Source organism: Schistocerca nitens, chromosome 11 (assembly GCF_023898315.1).
Source record: "Schistocerca nitens isolate TAMUIC-IGC-003100 chromosome 11, iqSchNite1.1, whole genome shotgun sequence".
Classification (NCBI taxonomy): domain Eukaryota; kingdom Metazoa; phylum Arthropoda; class Insecta; order Orthoptera; family Acrididae; genus Schistocerca; species Schistocerca nitens.
The window spans coordinates 31981415-32004572 of NC_064624.1; positions in this window are offsets into that span (position 1 = coordinate 31981415).

Consider the following 23158-nt stretch of genomic DNA (forward strand, 5'->3'; position numbering starts at 1 on the left):
AAGAGTGAATCTTCTAAGAGTTTGTGTTTGATCGGCTCCTGGGAGACCAACAATAGCTTCCGATGCACCAGTGCAGGTTTATTGTATCCCTTGGACCTTCACATTGACCATGAAACACAGAAATTGCATCGGGATTAAATACAAAAGCCACAATGCCGAATTAAGTACAAGAAGAGTGAATCTTCTAAGAGTTTGTGCTTTGAGCGGCTCCTGGGAGACCAATATTAGCTTCCGATGCACCAGTGCAGGTTTATTGTATCCTTTGGACCTTCACATTGACCATGAAACACAGAAACTCCATCGGGATTAAATACAAAAGGCACAATTCCGACATAAGTACAAGAAGAGTGAATTTTCTAAGAGTTCGTGCTTTGAGCGGCTCCTGGGAGACCAGCATTAGCTTCCGATGCACCAGTGCACGTTTATTGTATCCCTTGGACCTTCACATTGACCATGAAACACAGGAATTGCATCGGGATTAAATACAAAAGGCACAATGCCGACTTAAGTACAAGAAGAGTGAATCTTCTAAGAGTTTGTGCTTTGAGCGGCTCTTGGGAGACCAGTATTAGATTCCAATGCACCAGTGCAGGTTTATTGTATCCCTTGGACCTTCACAATGACCATGAAACACAGAAATTGTATCGGGATTGAATACAAAAGGCACAAATTCGACTTAAGTACAAGAAGAATGAATCTTCTAAGAGTTTGTGCTTTGCGCGGCTCCTGGGAGACCAGTATTAGCTTCTGATGCACCAGTGCAGGTTTATTGTATCCCTTGGACCATCAAATTGAACATGAAACACAGAAACTGCACCGGGATTAAATACAAAAGGCACAACGCCGACATAAGTGCAAGAAGAGTGAATTTTCTAAGAGTTTGTGCTTTGAGCGGCTCCTGGGAGACCAGTATTAGCTTACGATGCACCAGTGCACGTTTATTGTATCCCTTGGACCTTCACATTGACCATGAAACACAGAAGTTGCATCGTGATTAAATACAAAAGCCACAATGCCGACTGAAGTACAAGAAGAGTGAATCTTCTAAGAGTTTGTGCTTTGAGCGGCTCCTGGGAGACCAATATTAGCTTCCGATGCACCAGTGCAGGTTTATTGTATCCCTTGGACTTTCACATTGACCATGAAACACAGAAACTCCATCGGGATTAAATACAAAAGGCACAATTCCGACATAAGTACAAGAAGAGTGAATTTTCTAAGAGTTCGTGCTTTGAGCGGCTCCTGGGAGACCAGCATTAGCTTCCGATGCACCAGTGCACGTTTATTGTATCCCTTGGACCTTCACATTGACCATGAAACACAGGAATTGCATCGGGATTAAATACAAAAGGCACAATGCCGACTTAAGTACAAGAAGAGTGAATCTTCTAAGAGTTTGTGCTTTGAGCGGCTCCTGGGAGACCAGTATTAGATTCCAATGCACCAGTGCAGGTTTATTGTATCCCTTGGACCTTCACAATGACCATGAAACACAGAAATTGTATCGGGATTGAATACAAAAGGCACAAATTCGACTTAAGTACAAGAAGAATGAATCTTCTAAGAGTTTGTGCTTTGCGCGGCTCCTGGGAGACCAGTATTAGCTTCTGATGCACTAGTGCAGGTTTATTGTATCCCTTTTACCATCACATTGACCATGAAACACAGAAACTGCACCGGGATTAAATACAAAAGGCACAATGCCGACATAAGTGCAAGAAGAGTGAATTTTCCAAGAGTTTGTGCTTTGAGCGGCTCCTGGGAGACCAGTATTAGCTTACGATGCACCAGTGCAATTTTATTGTATCCCTTGGACGTTCACATTGACCATGAAACACAGAAATTGCATCGGAATTAAATACAAAAGGCACAATGCCGACTTAAGTACAAGAAGAGTGAATCTTCTAAGAGTTGGTGCTTTGAGCGGCTCCTGGGAGACCAATATTAGCTTCCGATGCACCAGTGCAGGTTTATTGTATCCCTTGGACCTTCACATTGACCATGAAACACAGAAACTCCATCGGGATTAAATACAAAAAGCACAGTTCCGACATAAGTACAAGAAGAGTAAATTTTCTAAGAGTTTGTGCTTTGAGCGGCTCCTGGGAGACCAGTATTAGCTTCCGATGCACCAGTGCAGGTTTATTGTATCCCTTGGACCTTCACATTGACTATGAAACCCAGAAATTGCATCGGGATTAAAAAAAAATCACAATGCCGACTTAAGTACAAGAAGAGTGAATCTTCTAAGAGTTTGTGTTTGATCGGCTCCTGGGAGACCAACAATAGCTTCCGATGCACCAGTGCAGGTTTATTGTATCCCTTGGACCTTCACATTGACCATGAAACACAGAAATTGCATCGGGATTAAATACAAAAGCCACAAAGCCGAATTAAGTACAAGAAGAGTGAATCTTCTAAGAGTTTGTGCTTTGAGCGGCTCCTGGGAGACCAATATTAGCTTCCGATGCACCAGTGCAGGTTTATTGTATCCTTTGGACCTTCACATTGACCATGAAACACAGAAACTCCATCGGGATTAAATACAAAAGGCACAATTCCGACATAAGTACAAGAAGAGTGAATTTTCTAAGAGTTCGTGCTTTGAGCGGCTCCTGGGAGACCAGCATTAGCTTCCGATGCACCAGTGCACGTTTATTGTATCCCTTGGACCTTCACATTGACCATGAAACACAGGAATTGCATCGGGATTAAATACAAAAGGCACAATGCCGACTTAAGTACAAGAAGAGTGAATCTTCTAAGAGTTTGTGCTTTGAGCGGCTCTTGGGAGACCAGTATTAGATTCCAATGCACCAGTGCAGGTTTATTGTATCCCTTGGACCTTCACAATGACCATGAAACACAGAAATTGTATCGGGATTGAATACAAAAGGCACAAATTCGACTTAAGTACAAGAAGAATGAATCTTCTAAGAGTTTGTGCTTTGCGCGGCTCCTGGGAGACCAGTATTAGCTTCTGATGCACCAGTGCAGGTTTATTGTATCCCTTGGACCATCAAATTGAACATGAAACACAGAAACTGCACCGGGATTAAATACAAAAGGCACAACGCCGACATAAGTGCAAGAAGAGTGAATTTTCTAAGAGTTTGTGCTTTGAGCGGCTCCTGGGAGACCAGTATTAGCTTACGATGCACCAGTGCACGTTTATTGTATCCCTTGGACCTTCACATTGACCATGAAACACAGAAGTTGCATCGTGATTAAATACAAAAGCCACAATGCCGACTGAAGTACAAGAAGAGTGAATCTTCTAAGAGTTTGTGCTTTGAGCGGCTCCTGGGAGACCAATATTAGCTTCCGATGCACCAGTGCAGGTTTATTGTATCCCTTGGACTTTCACATTGACCATGAAACACAGAAACTCCATCGGGATTAAATACAAAAGGCACAATTCCGACAAAAGTACAAGAAGAGTGAATTTTCTAAGAGTTCGTGCTTTGAGCGGCTCCTGGGAGACCAGCATTAGCTTCCGATGCACCAGTGCACGTTTATTGTATCCCTTGGACCTTCACATTGACCATGAAACACAGGAATTGCATCGGGATTAAATACAAAAGGCACAATGCCGACTTAAGTACAAGAAGAGTGAATCTTCTAAGAGTTTGTGCTTTGAGCGGCTCCTGGGAGACGAGTATTAGATTCCAATGCACCAGTGCAGGTTTATTGTATCCCTTGGACCTTCACAATGACCATGAAACACAGAAATTGTATCGGGATTGAATACAAAAGGCACAAATTCGACTTAAGTACAAGAAGAATGAATCTTCTAAGAGTTTGTGCTTTGCGCGGCTCCTGGGAGACCAGTATTAGCTTCTGATGCACCAGTGCAGGTTTATTGTATCCCTTGGACCATCACATTGACCATGAAACACAGAAACTGCACCGGGATTAAATACGAAAGGCACAACGCCGACATAAGTGCAAGAAGAGTGAATTTTCTAAGAGTTTGTGCTTTGAGCGGCTCCTGGGAGACCAGTATTAGCTTACGATGCACCAGTGCACGTTTATTGTATCCCTTGGACCTTCACATTGACCATGAAACACAGAAGTTGCATCGTGATTAAATACAAAAGCCACAATGCCGACTTAAGTACAAGAAGAGTGAATCTTCTAAGAGTTTGTGCTTTGAGCGGCTCCTGGGAGACCAATATTAGCTTCCGATGCACCAGTGCAGGTTTATTGTATCCCTTGGACCTTCACATTGACCATGAAACACAGAAATTGCATCGGGATTAAATACAAAAGCCACAATGCCGACTTAAGTACAAGAAGAGTGAATCTTCTAAGAGCTTGTTTTTTGAGGGGCTCCTAGGAGACCAAGATTAGCTTCCGATGCACCAGTGCAGGTTTATTGGATCCCTTGGACCTTCACATTGACCATGAAACACAGAAATTGCATCGGGATTAAATACAAAAGGCACAATGCCGACTTAAGAACAAGAAGAGTGAATCTTCTAAGAGTTTGTGCTTTGTGCGGCTCCTGGGAGACCAATAATAGCTTCCGATGCACCAGTGCAGGTTTATTGTATCCCTTGGACCTTCACATTGACCATGAAACACAGAAATTGCATCGGGATTAAATGCAAAAGGCACAATGCCGACTGAAGTACAAGAAGAGTGAATATTCTAAGAGTTTGTGCTTTGAGCGGCTCCTGGGAGTCCAGTATTAGCCTCCGATGCACCAGTGCAGGTTTATTTTAGCCCTTGGACCTTCGCATTGACCATGAAACACAGAAATTGCATCGGGATTAAATACAAAAGGCACAATGCCGACTTAAGTACAAGAAGAGAGAATGTTCTAGGAGTTTGTGCTTTGAGCGGCTCCTGGGAGACCAGTATTAGCCTCCGATGCACCAGTGCAGGTTTATTGTATCCCTTGGACCTTCACAGTGACCATGAAACACAGAAATTGTATCGGGATTGAATACAAAAGGCACAAATTCGACTTAAGTACAAGAAGAGTGAATCTTCTAAGAGTTTGTGCTTTGAGCGGCTCCTGGGAGACCAGTATTAGCTTACGATGCACCAGTGCAGGTTTATTGTATCCCTTGGACCTTCACATTGACCATGAAACACAGAAATTGCATCGGGATTAAATACAAAAGGCACAATGCCGACATAAGTACAAGAAGAGTGAATTTTCTAAGAGTTTGTGCTTTGAACGGCTCCTGGGAGACCAGTATTAGCTTCCGCTGCACCAGTGCAGGTTTATTGTTTCCCTTGGTCCTTCACATTGACCATGAAACACAGAAATTGCATCGTGATTAAATACAAAAGCCACAATGCCGACTTAAGTACAAGAAGAGTGAATCATCTAAGAGTTTGTGCTTTGAGCGGCTCCTGGGAGACCAATATTTCTTCCGATGCACCAGTGCAGGTTTATTGTATCCCTTGGACCTTCACATTGACCATGAAACACAGAAATTGCATCGGGATTAAATACAAAAGGCACAATGCCGACTTAAGTACAAGAAGAGTGAATCTTCTAAGAGTTCGTACTTTGAGCGGCTCCTGGGAGACCAATATTAACTTCCGATGCACCAGTGCAGGTTTATTGTATCCCTTGGACCTTCACATTGACCTGAAACACAGAAATTGCATCGGGATTAAATACAAAAGCACAATGCCGACTTAAGAACAAGAAGAGTGAATCTTCTAAGAGTTTGTGCTTTGAGCGGCTCCTGGGAGACCAGTAATAGCTTCCGATGCACCAGTGCAGGTTTATTGTATCCCTTGGACCTTCACATTGACCATGAAACACAGAAATTGCATCGGGATTAAATGCAAAAGGCACAATGCCGACTGAAGTACAAGAAGAGTGAATCTTCTAAGAGGTTGTGCTTTGAGCGGCTCCTGGGAGACCAGTATTAGCTTCCGATGCACCAGTGCAGGTTTATTGTATCCCTTGGACCTTCACATTGACCATGAAACACAGAAACTGCATCGGAATTAAATACAAAAGCACAATGCCGACATAAGTACAAGAAGAGTGAATTTTCTAAGAGTTTGTGCTTTGAGCGGCTCTGGGAGCCCAGTATTAGCTTCCGATGCACCAGTGCAGGTTTATTGTATCCCTTGGACCTTCACATTGACCATGAAACACAGAAATTGCATCGGGATTAAATACAAAAGGCACAATGCCGACTTAAGTACAAGAAGAGTGAATCTTCTAAGAGTTTGTGCTTTGAGCGGCTCCTGGAAGACCAGTATTAGCTTCCGATGCATCAGTGGAGGTTTATTGTAGCCCTTGGACCTTCACATTGACCATGAAACACAGGAACTCCATTGGGATTAAATACAAAAGTCACAATTCCGACATAAGTACAAGAAGAGTGATTTTTCTAACAGTTGGTGCTTTGAGCGGCTCCAGGGAGACCAGAATTAGCTTCCGATGCACCAGTGCAGGTTTATTGTATCCCTTGGACATTCACATTGACTGTGAAACCCAGAAATTGCATCGGGATTAAATACAAAAGGCACAATGCCGACTTAAGTACAAGAAGAGTGAATCTTCTAAGAGTTTGTGCTTTGAGCGGCTCCTGGGAGTCCAATAATAGCTTCCGATGCAACAGTGCTGGTTTATTGTATCCCTTGGACCTTCACATTGACCATGAAACACAGAAATTGCATCGGGATTAAATACAAAAGGCTCAATGCGGACTGAAGTACAAGAAGAGTGAATCTTCTAAGAGTTTGTGCTTTGAGCGGCTCCTGGGAGACCAGTATTAGCTTCCGATGCACCAGTGCAGGTTTATTGTATCCCTTGGACCTTCACATTGACCATGAAACACAGAAACTGCATCGGGATTAAATACAAAAGGCACAATGCCGACATAAGTACAAGAAGAGTGAATTTTCTAAGAGTTTGTGCTTTGAGCGGCTCCTGGGAGACCTGTATTAGCTTCCGATGCACCAGTGCAGGTTTATTGTATCCCTTGGACCTTCACATTGACCATGAAACACAGAAATTGCATCGGGATTAAATACAAAAGGCACAATGCCGACTTAAGTACAAGAAGAGTGAATCTTGTAAGAGTTTGTGCTTTGAGCGGCTCCTGGGAGACCAATATTAGCTTCCGATGCACCAGTGCAGGTTTATTGTATCCCTTGGACCTTCACATTAACCATGAAACACAGAAATTGCATCGGGATTAAATACAAAAGGCACAATGCCGACTTAAGAACAAGAAGAGTGAATCTTCTAAGAGTTGGTGCTTTGAGCGGCTGCTGGGAGACCAGTAATAGCTTCCGATGCACCAGTGCAGGTTTATTGTATCCCTTGGACCTTCACATTGACCATGAAACACAGAAATTGCTTCAGGATTAAATGCAAAATGCACAATGCCGACCGAAGTACAAGAAGAGTGAATTTTCTAAGAGTTTGTGCTTTGAGCGGCTCCTGGGAGACCAGTATTAGCTTCCGATGCTTCAGTGGAGGTTTATTGTATCCCTTGGACCTTCACATTGACCATGAAACACAGAAACTTCATCGGGATTAAATACAAAAGGCACAATTCCGACATAAGTACAAGAAGAGTGAATTTTCTAAGAGTTTGTGCTTTGAGCGGCTCCTGGGAGACCAGTATTAGCTTCCGATGCACCAGTGCAGGTTTATTGTATCCCTTGGACCTTCACATTGACTATGAAACACAGAAATAGCATCGGGATTAAAAAAAAAGCACAATGCCGACTTAAGTACAAGAAGAGTGAATCTTCTAAGAGTTTGTGTTTGAGCGGCTCCTGGGAGACCAATAATAGCTTCCGATGCACCAGTGCAGGTTTATTGTATCCCTTGGACCTTCACATTGACCATGAAACACAGAAATTGCATCGGGATTAAATACAAAAGGCACAATGCCGACTTAAGAACAAGAAGAGTGAATCTTCTAAAAGTTTGTGCTTTGATCGGCTCCTGGGAGACCAGTATTAACTTCCGATGCACCAGTGCAGGTTTATTGTATCCCTTGGACCTTCACATTGACCATGAAACACAGAAATTGCATCGGGATTAAATACAAAAAGCACAATGCCGACTTAAGTACAAGAAGAGTGAATCTTCTAAGAGTTTGTGCTTTGAGCGGCTCCTGGGAGACCAATAATAGCTTCCGATGCACCAGTGCAGGTTTATTGTATCCCTTGGACCTTCACATTGACCATGAAACACAGAAATTGCATCGGGATTAAATGCAAAAGCACAATGCCGACTGAAGTACTAGAAGAGTGAATCTTCTAAGAGTTTGTGCTTTGAGCGGCTCCTGGGAGACCAGTATTAGCTTCCGATGCACCAGTGCAGGTTTATTGTATCCCTTGGACCTTCTAATTGACCATGAAACACAGAAACTGCATCGGGATTAAATACAAAAGCACAATGCCGACATAAGTACAAGAAGAGTGAATTTTCTAAGAGTTTGTGCTTTGAGCGGCTCTGGGAGCCCAGTATTAGCTTCCGATGCACCAATGCAGGTTTATTGTATCCCTTGAACCTTCACATTGACCATGAAATACAGAAATTGCATCGGGATTAAATACAAAAAGCACAATGCCGACTTAAGTACAAGAAGAGTGAATCTTCTAAGAGTTTGTGCTTTGAGCGGCTCCTGGGAGACCAGTATTAGCTTCCGATGCATCAGTGCAGGATTATTGTATCCCTTGGACCTTCACATTGACCATGAAACACAGAAACTCCATCGGGATTAAATACAAAAGTCACAATTCCGACATAAGTACAAGAAGAGTGAATTTTCAAAGAGTTTGTGCTTTGAGCTGCTCCTGGGAGTCCAATAATAGCTCCCGATGCACTAGTGCTGGTTTATTGTATCCCTTGGACCATCACATTGACCATGAAACACAGAAATTGCATCGGGATTAAATACAAAAGGCACAATGCCGACTGAAGTACAAGAAGAGTGAATCTTCTAAGAGTTTGTGCTTTGAGCGGCTCCTGGGAGACCAGTATTAGCTTCCGATGCACCAGTGCAGGTATATTGTATCCCTTGGACCTTCACATTGACCATGAAACACAGAAATTGCATCGGAATTAAATACAAAAGGCACAATGCCGACTTAAGAACAAGAAGAGTGAATCTTCTAAGAGTTTGTGCTTTGAGCGGCTCCTGGGAGACCAGTAATAGCTTCCGATGCACCAGTGCAGGTTTATTGTATCCCTTGGACCTTCACAGTGACCATGAAACACAAAAACTGTATCGGGATTGAATACAAAAGGCACAAATTCGACTTAAGTACAAGAAGAGTGAATCTTCTAAGAGTTTGTGCTTTGCGCGGCTCCTGGGAGATCAGTATTAGCTTCTGATGCACCAGTGCAGGTTTATTGTATCCCTTGGACCATCACATTGACCATGAAACACAGAGACTGCACCGAGATTAAATACAAAAGGCACAATGCCGACATAGGTACAAGAAGATCGAATTTTCTAAGAGTTTGTGCTTTGAGCGGCTCCTGGAGACCAGTATTAGCTTCTAATGCACCAGTGCAGGTTTATTGTTTCCCTTGGACCTTCACATTGACCATGAAACACAGAAATTGCATCGTGATTAAATACAAAAGCCACAATGCCGACTTAAGTACAAGAAGAGTGAATCTTCTAAGAGTTTGTGCTTTGAGCGGCTCCTGGGAGACCAATATTAGCTTCCGATGCACCAGTGCAGGTTTATTGTATCCCTTGGACCTTCACATTGACCATGAAACACAGAAACTCCATCGGCATTTAATACAAAAGGCACAATTCCAACATAAGTACAAGAAGAGTGAATTTTATAAGAGTTCGTGCTTAGAGCGGCTCCTGGGAGACCAGTATTAGCTTCCGATGCACCAGTGCCGCTTTATTGTATCCCTTGGACCTTCACATTGACCATGAAACACAGAAATTGCATCGGGATTAAATACAAAAGGCACAATGCCGACTTAAGTACAAGAAGAGTGAATCTTCTAAAAGTTTGTGCTTTGAGCGGCTCCTGGGAGACCAGTATTAGCTTCCGATGCACCAGTGCAGGTTTATTGTATCCCTTGGACCTTCACATTGACCATGAAACACAGAAATTGCATCGGGATTAAATACAAAAGGCACAATGCCGACTTAAGTACAAGAGGAGTGAATCTTCTAGGAGTTTGTGCTTTGAGCGGCTCCTGGGAGACCAATAATAGCTTCCGATGCACCAGTGCAGGTTTATTGTATCCCTTGGACCTTCACATTGACCATGAAACACAGAAATTGCATCGGGATTAAATACAAAAGGCACAATGCCGACTTAAGAACAAGAAGAGTGAATCTTCTAAGAGTTTGTGCTTTGAGCGGCTCCTGGGAGACTAGTAATAGCTTCCGATGCACCAGTGCAGGTATATTGTATCCCTTGGACCTTCACATTGACCATGAAACACAGAAATTGCATCGGGATTAAATGCAAAAAGCACAAGCCGACTGAAGTACAAGAAGAGTGAATCTTCTAAGAGTTTGTGCTTTGAGCGGCTCTTGGGAGACCAGCATTAGCTTCCGATGCCCCAGTGCAGGTTTATTGTATCTCTTGGACCTTCTAATTGACCATGAAACACAGAAACTGCATCGGGATTAAATACAAAAGCACAATGCCGACATATGTACAAGAAGAGTGAATTTCTAAGAGTTTGTGCTTTGAGCGGCTCTGGGAGCCCAGTATTAGCTTCCGATGCACCAATGCAGGTTTATTGTATCCCTTGGACCTTCACATTGACCATGAAATACAGAAATTGCATCGGGATTAAATACAAAAGGCACAATGCCGACTGAAGTACAAGAAGAGTGAATCTTCTAAGAGTTTGCGCTTTGAGCGGCTCCTGGGAGACCAGTATTAGCTTCCGATGCACCAGTGCAGGTATATTGTATCCCTTGGACCTTCACATTGACATGAAACACAGAAACTGATCGGGATTAAATACAAAAGGCACAATGCCGACATAAGTAGAAGAAGAGTGAATTTTCTAAGAGTTTGTGCTTTGAGTGGCTCCTGGGAGACCTGTATTAGCTTCCGATGCACCAGTGCAGGTTTATTGTATCCCTTGGACCTTCACATTGACCATGAAACACAGAAATTGCATCGGGATTAAATACAAAAGGCACAATGCCGACTTAAGTACAAGAAGAGTGAATCTTCGAAGAGTTTGTGCTTTGAGCGGCTTCTGGGAGACCAATATTAGCTTCAGATGCACCAGTGCTGGTTTATTGTATCCCATGGACCTCCACATTGACCATGAAACACAGAAATTGCATCGGGATTAAATGCAAAAGGCACAATGCCGACTGAAGTACAAGAAGAGTGAATCTTCTAAGAGATTGTGCTTTGAGCGGCTCCTGGAAGACCAGTATTAGATTCCGATGCACCAGTGCAGGTTTACTGTATCCCTTGGACAATCACATTGACCATGAAAAACAGAAATTGTATCGGGATTGAATACAAAAGGAACAATGCCGACATAAGTACAAGAAGAGTGAATCTTCTAAGAGTTTGTGCTTTGAGCGGCTCCTGGGAGACCAGTATTAGATTCCAATGCACCAGTGCAGGTTTATTGTATCCCTTGGACCTTCTCAGTGACCATGAAACACAAAAATTGTATCGGGATTGAATACAAAAGGCACAAATACGACTTAAGTACAAGAAGAGTGAATCTTCTAAGAGTTTGTGCTTTGCGCGGCTCCTGGGAGATCAGTATTAGCTTCTGATGCACCAGTGCAGGTTTATTGTATCCCTTGGACCATCACATTGACCATGAAACACAGAGACTGCACCGAGACTAAATAAAAAAGGCACAATGCCGACATAGGTACAAGAAGATTGAATTTTCTAAGAGTTTGTGCTTTGAGCGGCTCCTGGGAGACCAGTATTAGCTTCCGATGCACCAGTGCAGGTTTATTGTTTCCCTTGGACCTTCCCATTGACCATGAAACACAGAAATTGCATCGTGATTAAATACAAAAGCCACAATGCCGACTTAAGTACAAGAAGAGTGAATCTTCTAAGAGTTTGTGCTTTGAGCGGCTCCTGGGAGACCAGTAATAGCTTCCGATGCCCCAGTGCAGGTTTATTGTATCCCTTGGACCTTCACATTGACCATGAAACACAGAAATTGCATCGGGATTAAATACAAAAGGCACAATGCCGACTGAAGTACAAGAAGAGTGAATCTTCTAAGAGATTGTGCTTTGAGCGGCTCCTGGAAGACCATTATTAGATTCCGATGCACCAGTGCAGCTTTACTGTATCCCTTGGACCTTCACATTGACCATGAAACACAGAAATTGCATGGGAATTAAATACAAAAGGCACAATACCGACTTAAGAACAAGAAGAGTGAATCTTCTAAGAGTTTGTGCTTTGAGCGGCTCCTGGGAGACCAGTAATAGCTTCCGATGCACCAGTGCAGGTTTATTGTATCCCTTGGACCTTCACATTGACCATGAAACACAGAAATTGCTACGGGATTAAATACAAAAGGCACAATGCCGACTTAAGAACAAGAAGAGTGAATCTTCTAAGAGTTTGTGCTTTGAGCGGCTCCTAGGAGACTAGTAATAGCTTCCGATGCACCAGTGCAGGTATATTGTATCCCTTGGACCTTCACATTGACCATGAAACACAGAAATTGCATCGGGATTAAATGCAAAAAGCACAAGCCGACTGAAGTACAAGAAGAGTGAATCTTCTAAGAGTTTGTGCTTTGAGCGGCTCTTGGGAGACCAGCATTAGCTTCCGATGCCCCAGTGCAGGTTTATTGTATCTCTTGGACCTTCTAATTGACCATGAAACACAGAAACTGCATCGGGATTAAATACAAAAGCACAATGCCGACATATGTACAAGAAGAGTGAATTTCTAAGAGTTTGTGCTTTGAGCGGCTCTGGGAGCCCAGTATTAGCTTCCGATGCACCAATGCAGGTTTATTGTATCCCTTGGACCTTCACATTGACCATGAAATACAGAAATTGCATCGGGATTAAATACAAAAGGCACAATGCCGACTGAAGTACAAGAAGAGTGAATCTTCTAAGAGTTTGCGCTTTGAGCGGCTCCTGGGAGACCAGTATTAGCTTCCGATGCACCAGTGCAGGTATATTGTATCCCTTGGACCTTCACATTGACATGAAACACAGAAACTGATCGGGATTAAATACAAAAGGCACAATGCCGACATAAGTAGAAGAAGAGTGAATTTTCTAAGAGTTTGTGCTTTGAGTGGCTCCTGGGAGACCTGTATTAGCTTCCGATGCACCAGTGCAGGTTTATTGTATCCCTTGGACCTTCACATTGACCATGAAACACAGAAATTGCATCGGGATTAAATACAAAAGGCACAATGCCGACTTAAGTACAAGAAGAGTGAATCTTCGAAGAGTTTGTGCTTTGAGCGGCTTCTGGGAGACCAATATTAGCTTCAGATGCACCAGTGCTGGTTTATTGTATCCCATGGACCTCCACATTGACCATGAAACACAGAAATTGCATCGGGATTAAATGCAAAAGGCACAATGCCGACTGAAGTACAAGAAGAGTGAATCTTCTAAGAGATTGTGCTTTGAGCGGCTCCTGGAAGACCAGTATTAGATTCCGATGCACCAGTGCAGGTTTACTGTATCCCTTGGACAATCACATTGACCATGAAAAACAGAAATTGTATCGGGATTGAATACAAAAGGAACAATGCCGACATAAGTACAAGAAGAGTGAATCTTCTAAGAGTTTGTGCTTTGAGCGGCTCCTGGGAGACCAGTATTAGATTCCAATGCACCAGTGCAGGTTTATTGTATCCCTTGGACCTTCTCAGTGACCATGAAACACAAAAATTGTATCGGGATTGAATACAAAAGGCACAAATACGACTTAAGTACAAGAAGAGTGAATCTTCTAAGAGTTTGTGCTTTGCGCGGCTCCTGGGAGATCAGTATTAGCTTCTGATGCACCAGTGCAGGTTTATTGTATCCCTTGGACCATCACATTGACCATGAAACACAGAGACTGCACCGAGACTAAATAAAAAAGGCACAATGCCGACATAGGTACAAGAAGATTGAATTTTCTAAGAGTTTGTGCTTTGAGCGGCTCCTGGGAGACCAGTATTAGCTTCCGATGCACCAGTGCAGGTTTATTGTTTCCCTTGGACCTTCCCATTGACCATGAAACACAGAAATTGCATCGTGATTAAATACAAAAGCCACAATGCCGACTTAAGTACAAGAAGAGTGAATCTTCTAAGAGTTTGTGCTTTGAGCGGCTCCTGGGAGACCAGTAATAGCTTCCGATGCACCAGTGCAGGTTTATTGTATCCCTTGGACCTTCACATTGACCATGAAACACAGAAATTGCATCGGGATTAAATACAAAAGGCACAATGCCGACTGAAGTACAAGAAGAGTGAATCTTCTAAGAGATTGTGCTTTGAGCGGCTCCTGGAAGACCATTATTAGATTCCGATGCACCAGTGCAGCTTTACTGTATCCCTTGGACCTTCACATTGACCATGAAACACAGAAATTGCATGGGAATTAAATACAAAAGGCACAATACCGACTTAAGAACAAGAAGAGTGAATCTTCTAAGAGTTTGTGCTTTGAGCGGCTCCTGGGAGACCAGTAATAGCTTCCGATGCACCAGTGCAGGTTTATTGTATCCCTTGGACCTTCACATTGACCATGAAACACAGAAATTGCATCGGGATTAAATACAAAAGGCACAATGCCGACTCAAGCACAAGAAGAGTGAATCTTCTAAGAGATTGTGCTTTGAGCGGCTCCTGGAAGACCAGTATTAGATTCCGATGCACCAGTGCAGCTTTACTGTATCCCTTGCACAATCACATTGACCATGAAACACAGAAATTGTATCGGGATTGAATACAAAAGGCACAATGCCGACATAAGTACAAGAAGAGTGAATCTTCTAAGAGTTTGTGCTTTGAGCGGCTCCTGGGAGACCAGTATTAACTTCCGATGCACCAGTGCAGGTTTATTGTATCCCTTGGACCTTCACATTGACCATGAAACACAGAAATTGCATCGGGATTAAATACAAAAAGCACAATGCCGACTTAAGTACAAGAAGAGTGAATCTTCTAAGAGTTTGTGCTTTGAGCGGCTCCTGGGAGACCAATAATAGCTTCCGATGCACCAGTGCAGGTTTATTGTATCCCTTGGACCTTCACATTGACCATGAAACACAGAAATTGCATCGGGATTAAATACAAAAGGCACAATGCCGACTTAGAACAAGAAGAGTGAATCTTCTAAAAGTTTGTGCTTTGATCGGCTCCTGGGAGACCAGTATTAACTTCCGATGCACCAGTGCAGGTTTATTGTATCCCTTGGACCTTCACATTGACCATGAAACACAGAAATTGCATCGGGATTAAATACAAAAAGCACAATGCCGACTTAAGTACAAGAAGAGTGAATCTTCTAAGAGTTTGTGCTTTGAGCGGCTCCTGGGAGACCAATAATAGCTTCCGATGCACCATTGCAGGTTTATTGTATCCCTTGTACCTTCACATTGACCATGAAACACAGAAATTGCATCGGGATTAAATACAAAAGGCACAATGCCGACTTAAGAACAAGAAGAGTGAATCTTCTAAGAGCTTGTGTTTTGAGCGGCTCCTGGGAGACCAGTAATAGCTTCCGATGCACCAGTGCAGGTTTATTGTATCCCTTGGACCTTCACATTGACCATGAAACAGAGAAATTGCATCGGGATTAAATGCAAAAGCACAATGCCGACTGAAGTACTAGAAGAGTGAATCTTCTAAGAGTTTGTGCTTTGAGCGGCTCCTGGGAGACCAGTATTAGCTTCCGATGCACCAGTGCAGGTTTATTGTATCCCTTGGACCTTCTAATTGACCATGAAACACAGAAACTGCATCGGGATTAAATACAAAAGCACAATGCCGACATAAGTACAAGAAGAGTGAATTTTCTAAGAGTTTGTGCTTTGAGCGGCTCTGGGAGCCCAGTATTAGCTTCCGATGCACCAATGCAGGTTTATTGTATCCCTTGAACCTTCACATTGACCATGAAATACAGAAATTGCATCGGGATTAAATACAAAAAGCACAATGCCGACTTAAGTACAAGAAGAGTGAATCTTCAAAGAGTTTGTGCTTTGAGCGGCTCCTGGGAGACCAGTATTAGCTTCCGATGCACCAGTGCAGGTTTATTGTATCTCTTGGACCTTCGCATTGACCATGAAACACAGAAATTGCATCGGGATTAAATACAAAAGGCACAATGCCGACTTAAGTACAAGATGAGAGAATCTGCTAAGAGTTTGCGCTTTTAGCGGCTCCTGGGAGACCAGTATTAGCCTTCGATGCACCATTGCTGGTTTATTGTATCCCTTGGACCTTCGCATTGGCCATGAAACACAGAAATTCCATCGGGATTAAATATAAAATGCACAATGCCGACTTAAGTACAAGAAGAGTGAATCTTCTAAGAGTTTGTGCTTTGAGCGGCTCCTGGGTGACCAGTATTAGCTTCCGATGCACCAGTGCAGGATTACTGTATCCCTTGGACCTTCACATTGACAATGAAACACAGAAATTGCATCGGGATTAAATACAAAAGGCACAATGCCGACATAAGTACAAGAAGAGTGAATCTTCTAAGAGTTTGTGCTTTGAGCGGCTCCTGGGAGACCAGTATTAGCCTTCGATGCACCAGTGCTGGTTTATTGTATCCCTTGGACCTTCGCATTGGCCATGAAACACAGAAATTCCATCGGGATTAAATATAAAATGCACAATGCCGACTTAAGTACAAGAAGAGTGAATCTTCGAAGAGTTTGTGCTTTGAGCGGCACCTGGGAGACCAGTATTAGCTTCCGATGCACCAGTGCAGGTTTATTGTATCCCTTGGACCTTCACATAGACCATGAAACACAGAAATTGCATCGGAATTAAATACAAAAGGCACAATGCCGACTGAAGTACAAGAAGAGTGAATCTTCTAAGAGTTTGTGCTTTGAGCGGCTCCTGGGAGACCAGTATTAGCTTTCGATGCACCAGTGCAGGTTTACTGTATCCCTTGGACTTTCACATTAACCATGAAACACAGAAATTGCATCGGGATTAAATACAAAAGGCACAATGCCGACTGAAGTACAAGAAGAGTGAATCTTCAAAGAGTTTGTGCTTTGAGCGGCTCCTGGGAGACCAGTATTAGCTTCCGATGCACCAGTGCAGGTTTATTGTATCTCTTGGACCTTCGCATTGACCATGAAACACAGAAATTGCATCGGGATTAAATACAAAAGGCACAATGCCGACTTAAGTACAAGATGAGAGAATCTGCTAAGAGTTTGCGCTTTTAGCGGCTCCTGGGAGACCAGTATTAGCTTCCGATGCACCAGTGCAGGTTTATTGTATCCCTTGGACCTTCACATTGACCATAAAGAACAGAAATTGCATCGAGATCAAATACAAAAGGCACAATGCCGACTGAAGTACAAGAAGAGTGAATCTTCTAAGAGTTTGTGCTTTGAGGGGCTCCTGGGAGACCACTATTAGCTTCCGATGCACCAGTGCAGGTTTATTGTATACCTTGAACCTTCACATGGACCATGAAACACAGAAATTGCATCGGGATTAAATACAAAAGGCACAATGCCGACTGAAGTACAAGAAGAGGGAATTTTCTAAGTGTTTGTGCTTGAGCGGCTCCTGGGAGACCAGTATTAGCTTCCGATGCACCAGTGCAGGTTTATTGTATCCCTTGGACCTTCACATTGACCATGAAACACAGGAATAGTATCGGGATTAAATAGAAAAGGCACAATGTCGACATAAGTACAAGAAGAGTGAATCTTCTAAGAGATTGTGCTTTGTGCGGCTCCTGGGAGACCAGTACTAGATTCCGATGCACTAGTGCAGGTTTATTGTATCCCTTGGACCTAAACAGTGACCATGAAACACAGAAATTGTATCGCGATTGAATGCAAAATGCACAAATTCGACTTAAGTACAAGAAGAGTGAATCTTCTAAGAGTCTGTGATTTGAGCGGCTCCTGGGAGACCTGTATTAGCTTCCGATGCACCACTGCAGGTTTATTGTATCCCTTGGACCTTCACATTGACCATGAAATACAGAAATTGCATCGGGATTAAATACAAAAGGCCCAATGCCGACTGAAGTACAAGAAGAGTGAATCTTCTAAGAGTTTGTGCTTTGAGCGGCTCCTGGGAGACCAGTATTAGCCTTCGATGCACCAGTGCTGGTTTATTGTATCCCTTGGACCTTCGCATTGGCCATGAAACACAGAAATTCCATCGGGATTAAAAACAAAAGGCACAATGCCGACTTAAGTACAAGAAGAGTGAATCTTCTAAGACTTTGTGCTTTGAGCGGCTCCTGGGAGACCAGTATTAGCTTCCGATGGACCAGTGCGGGTTTACTGTATCCCTTGGACATTCACATTGACCAACAAACACAGATATTGTATCGGGATTGAATACAAAAGGCACAATGCCGACTGAAGTACAAGAAGAGTGTATCTTCTCAGACTTTGTGCTTTGAGCGGCTCCTGGGAGACCAGTATTAGCTTCCGATGCACCAGTAAAGGTTTATTGTATCCCTTGGACTTTCACATTGACCATGAAACACAGAAATTGCATCGGGATTAAATACAAAAGCCACAATGCCGACTTAAGTACAAGAAGAGTGATTCTTCTAAGAGTTTGTGCTTTCAGCGGCTCCTGGGAGACCAGTATTAGCTTCAGATGCACCAGTGCAAATTTATTGTATCCGTTGGACCTTCACATTGACCATGAAACACATAAATTGCATCGGGATTAAATACAAAAGGCACAATGCCGACTGAAGTACAAGAAGAGCGAATCTTTTCAGAGTTTGTGCTTTCAGCGGCTCCTGGGAGACCGGTATTAGCTTCCGATGCACCTGTGTTGTTTATTGTATCCCTTGGACTTTCACATTAACCGTGAAACACAGAAATTGCATCGGGATTAAATACAAAAGGCACAATGCCGACTGAAGTACAAGAAGAGTGAATCTTCTAAGAGTTTGTGCTTTGAGCGGCTCCTGGGAGACCAGTATTAGCTTCCGATGCACCAGTGTAGGTTTATTGTATCTTTTGGACCTTCACATTGACCATGAAACACAGAAATTGCATCGGGATTAAATACAAAAGGCACAATGCCGACATAAGTACAAGGAGAGTGAATCTTCTAAGAGTTTGTGCTTTGAGCGGCTCCTGGGAGACCAGTATTAGCTTCCGATTCACCAGTGTAGGTTTATTGTATCCCTTGGACCTTCACATTGACCATGAAACACAGAAATTGCATCGGGATTAAATACAAAAGGCACAATGCCGACATAAGTACAAGGAGAGTGAATCTTCTAAGAGTTTGTGCTTTGAGCGGCTCCTGGGAGACCAGTATTAGCTTCCGACGCACCAGCGTAGGTTTATTTTATCCCTTGGACCTTCACACTGACCATGAAACACAGAAATTGCATCGGGAGTAAATACAAACGGCACAATGCCGACATAAGTACAAGAAGAGTGAATCTTCTAAGAGTTTGTGCTTTGAGCGGCTCCTGGGAGACCAGTATTAGCTTCCGATCCACCAGTGCAGGTTTATTGTATCTATTGGACCTTCGCATTGACCATGAAACACAGAAATTGCATCGGGATTAAATACAAAAGGCACAATGCCGACTTAAGTACAAGAAGAGTGAATCTTCTAAGAGTTTGCGCTTTGAGCGGCTCCTGGGAGACCAGTATTAGCTTCCGATGCACCAGTGCAGGTTTATTGTATACCTTGGACCTTCACATTGACCATAAAACACAGAAATTGCATCGTGATCAAATACAAAAGGCACAATGCCGACTGAAGTACAAGAAGAGTGAATCTTCTAAGAGTTTGTGCTTTGAGGGGCTCCTGGGAGACCAGTATTAGCTTCCGATCACCAGTGCTGGTTTATTGTATCCCTTGGACCTTCGCATTGGCCATGAAACACAGAAATTCCATCGGGATTAAATACAAAAGGCACAATGCCGACTTAAGTACAAGAAGAGTGAATCTTCTAAGAGTTTGTGCTTTGAGCGGCTCCTGGGAGACCAGTATTAGCTTCCGATGCACCAGTAAAGGTTTATTGTATCCCTTGGACCGTCACATTGACCATGAAACACAGGAATAGTATCGGGATTATGTACAAAAGGCACAATGCCGACTTAAGTACAAGAAGAGTGAATCTTCTAAGAGTTTGTGCTTTGAGCGGCTCCTGGGTGACCAGTATTAGCTTCCGATGCACCAGTGCAGGATTACTGTATCCCTTGGACCTTCACATTGACAATGAAACACAGAAATTGCATCGGGATTAAATACAAAAGGCACAATGCCGACATAAGTACAAGAAGAGTGAATCTTCTAAGAGTTTGTGCTTTGAGCGGCTCCTGGGAGACCAGTATTAGCCTTCGATGCACCAGTGCTGGTTTATTGTATCCCTTGGACCTTCGCATTGGCCATGAAACACAGAAATTCCATCGGGATTAAATATAAAATGCACAATGCCGACTTAAGTACAAGAAGAGTGAATCTTCGAAGAGTTTGTGCTTTGAGCGGCACCTGGGAGACCAGTATTAGCTTCCGATGCACCAGTGCAGGTTTATTGTATCCCTTGGACCTTCACATAGACCATGAAACACAGAAATTGCATCGGAATTGAATACAAAAGGCACAATGCCGACTGAAGTACAAGAAGAGTGAATCTTCTAAGAGTTTGTGCTTTGAGCGGCTCCTGGGAGACCAGTATTAGCTTTCGATGCACCAGTGCAGGTTTACTGTATCCCTTGGACTTTCACATTAACCATGAAACACAGAAATTGCATCGGGATTAAATACAAAAGGCACAATGCCGACTGAAGTACAAGAAGAGTGAATCTTCAAAGAGTTTGTGCTTTGAGCGGCTCCTGGGAGACCAGTATTAGCTTCCGATGCACCAGTGCAGGTTTATTGTATTTCTTGGACCTTCGCATTGACCATGAAACACAGAAATTGCATCGGGATTAAATACGAAAGGCACAATGCCGACTTAAGTACAAGATGAGAGAATCTGCTAAGAGTTTGCGCTTTTAGCGGCTCCTGGGAGACCAGTATTAGCTTCCGATGCACCAGTGCAGGTTTATTGTATCCCTTGGACCTTCACATTGACCATAAAGAACAGAAATTGCATCGAGATCAAATACAAAAGGCACAATGCCGACTGAAGTACAAGAAGAGTGAATCTTCTAAGAGTTTGTGCTTTGAGGGGCTCCTGGGAGACCACTATTAGCTTCCGATGCACCAGTGCAGGTTTATTGTATACCTTGAACCTTCACATGGACCATGAAACACAGAAATTGCATCGGGATTAAATACAAAAGGCACAATGCCGACTGAAGTACAAGAAGAGGGAATTTTCTAAGTGTTTGTGCTTGAGCGGCTCCTGGGAGACCAGTATTAGCTTCCGATGCACCAGTGCAGGTTTATTGTATCCCTTGGACCTTCACATTGACCATGAAACACAGGAATAGTATCGGGATTAAATAGAAAAGGCACAATGTCGACATAAGTACAAGAAGAGTGAATCTTCTAAGAGATTGTGCTTTGTGCGGCTCCTGGGAGACCAGTACTAGATTCCGATGCACTAGTGCAGGTTTATTGTATCCCTTGGACCTAAACAGTGACCATGAAACACAGAAATTGTATCGCGATTGAATGCAAAATGCACAAATTCGACTTAAGTACAAGAAGAGTGAATCTTCTAAGAGTCTGTGATTTGAGCGGCTCCTGGGAGACCAGTATTAGCTTCCGATGCACCACTGCAGGTTTATTGTATCCCTTGGACCTTCACATTGACCATGAAATACAGAAATTGCATCGGGATTAAATACAAAAGGCCCAATGCCGACTGAAGTACAAGAAGAGTGAATCTTCTAAGAGTTTGTGCTTTGAGCGGCTCCTGGGAGACCAGTATTAGCCTTCGATGCACCAGTGCTGGTTTATTGTATCCCTTGGACCTTCGCATTGGCCATGAAACACAGAAATTCCATCGGGATTAAATACAAAAGGCACAATGCCGACTTAAGTACAAGAAGAGTGAATCTTCTAAGAGTTTGTGCTTTGAGCGGCTCCTGGGAGACCAGTATTAGCTTCCGATGGACCAGTGCGGGTTAACTGTATCCCTTGGACCTTCACATTGACCAACAAACACAGATATTGTATCGGAATTTAATACAAAAGGCACAATGCCGACTTAAGTACAAGAAGAGTGAATCTTCTAAGAGTTTGTGCTTTGAGCGGCTCCTGGGAGACCAGTATTAGCTTCCGATGCACCAGTACAGGTTTATTGTATCCCTTGGACCTTCACATTGACCATGAAACACAGAAATTGTATCGGGATTAAATACAAAAGGCACAATGCCGACTTAAGTACAAGAAGAGTGAATCTTCTAAGAGTTTGTGCTTTGAGCGGCTCCTGGGAGACCAGTATTAGCTTTCGATGCACCAGTGTAGGTTTATTGTATCCCTTGGACCTTCACAATGACCATGAATCACAGAAATTGCATCGGGATTAAATAAAAGGCACAATGCCGACTGAAGTACAAGAAGAGTGAATCTTCTAAGAGTTTGTGCTTTGAGCGGCTCCTGGGAGACCAGTATTAGCTTCCGATGCACCAGTGTAGGTTTATTGTATCCCTTGGACCTTCACATTGACCATGAAACACAGAAATTGCATCGGGATTAAATACAAAAGGCACAATGCCGACTGAAGTACAAGAAGAGTGAATCTTCTAAGAGTTTGTGCTATGAGCGGCTCCTGGGAGACCAGTATTAGCTTCCGATGCACCAGTGTAGGTTTATTTTATCCCTTGGACCTTCACACTGACCATGAAACACAGAAATTGCATCGGGATTAAATACAAACGGCACAATGCCGACATAAGTACAATAAGAGTGAATCTTCTAAGAGTTTGTGCTTTGAGCGGCTCCTGGGAGACCAGTATTAGCTTCCGATGCACCAGTGCAGGTTTATTGTATCTCTTGGACCTTCGCATTGACCATGAAACACAGAAATTGCATCGGGATTAAATACAAAAG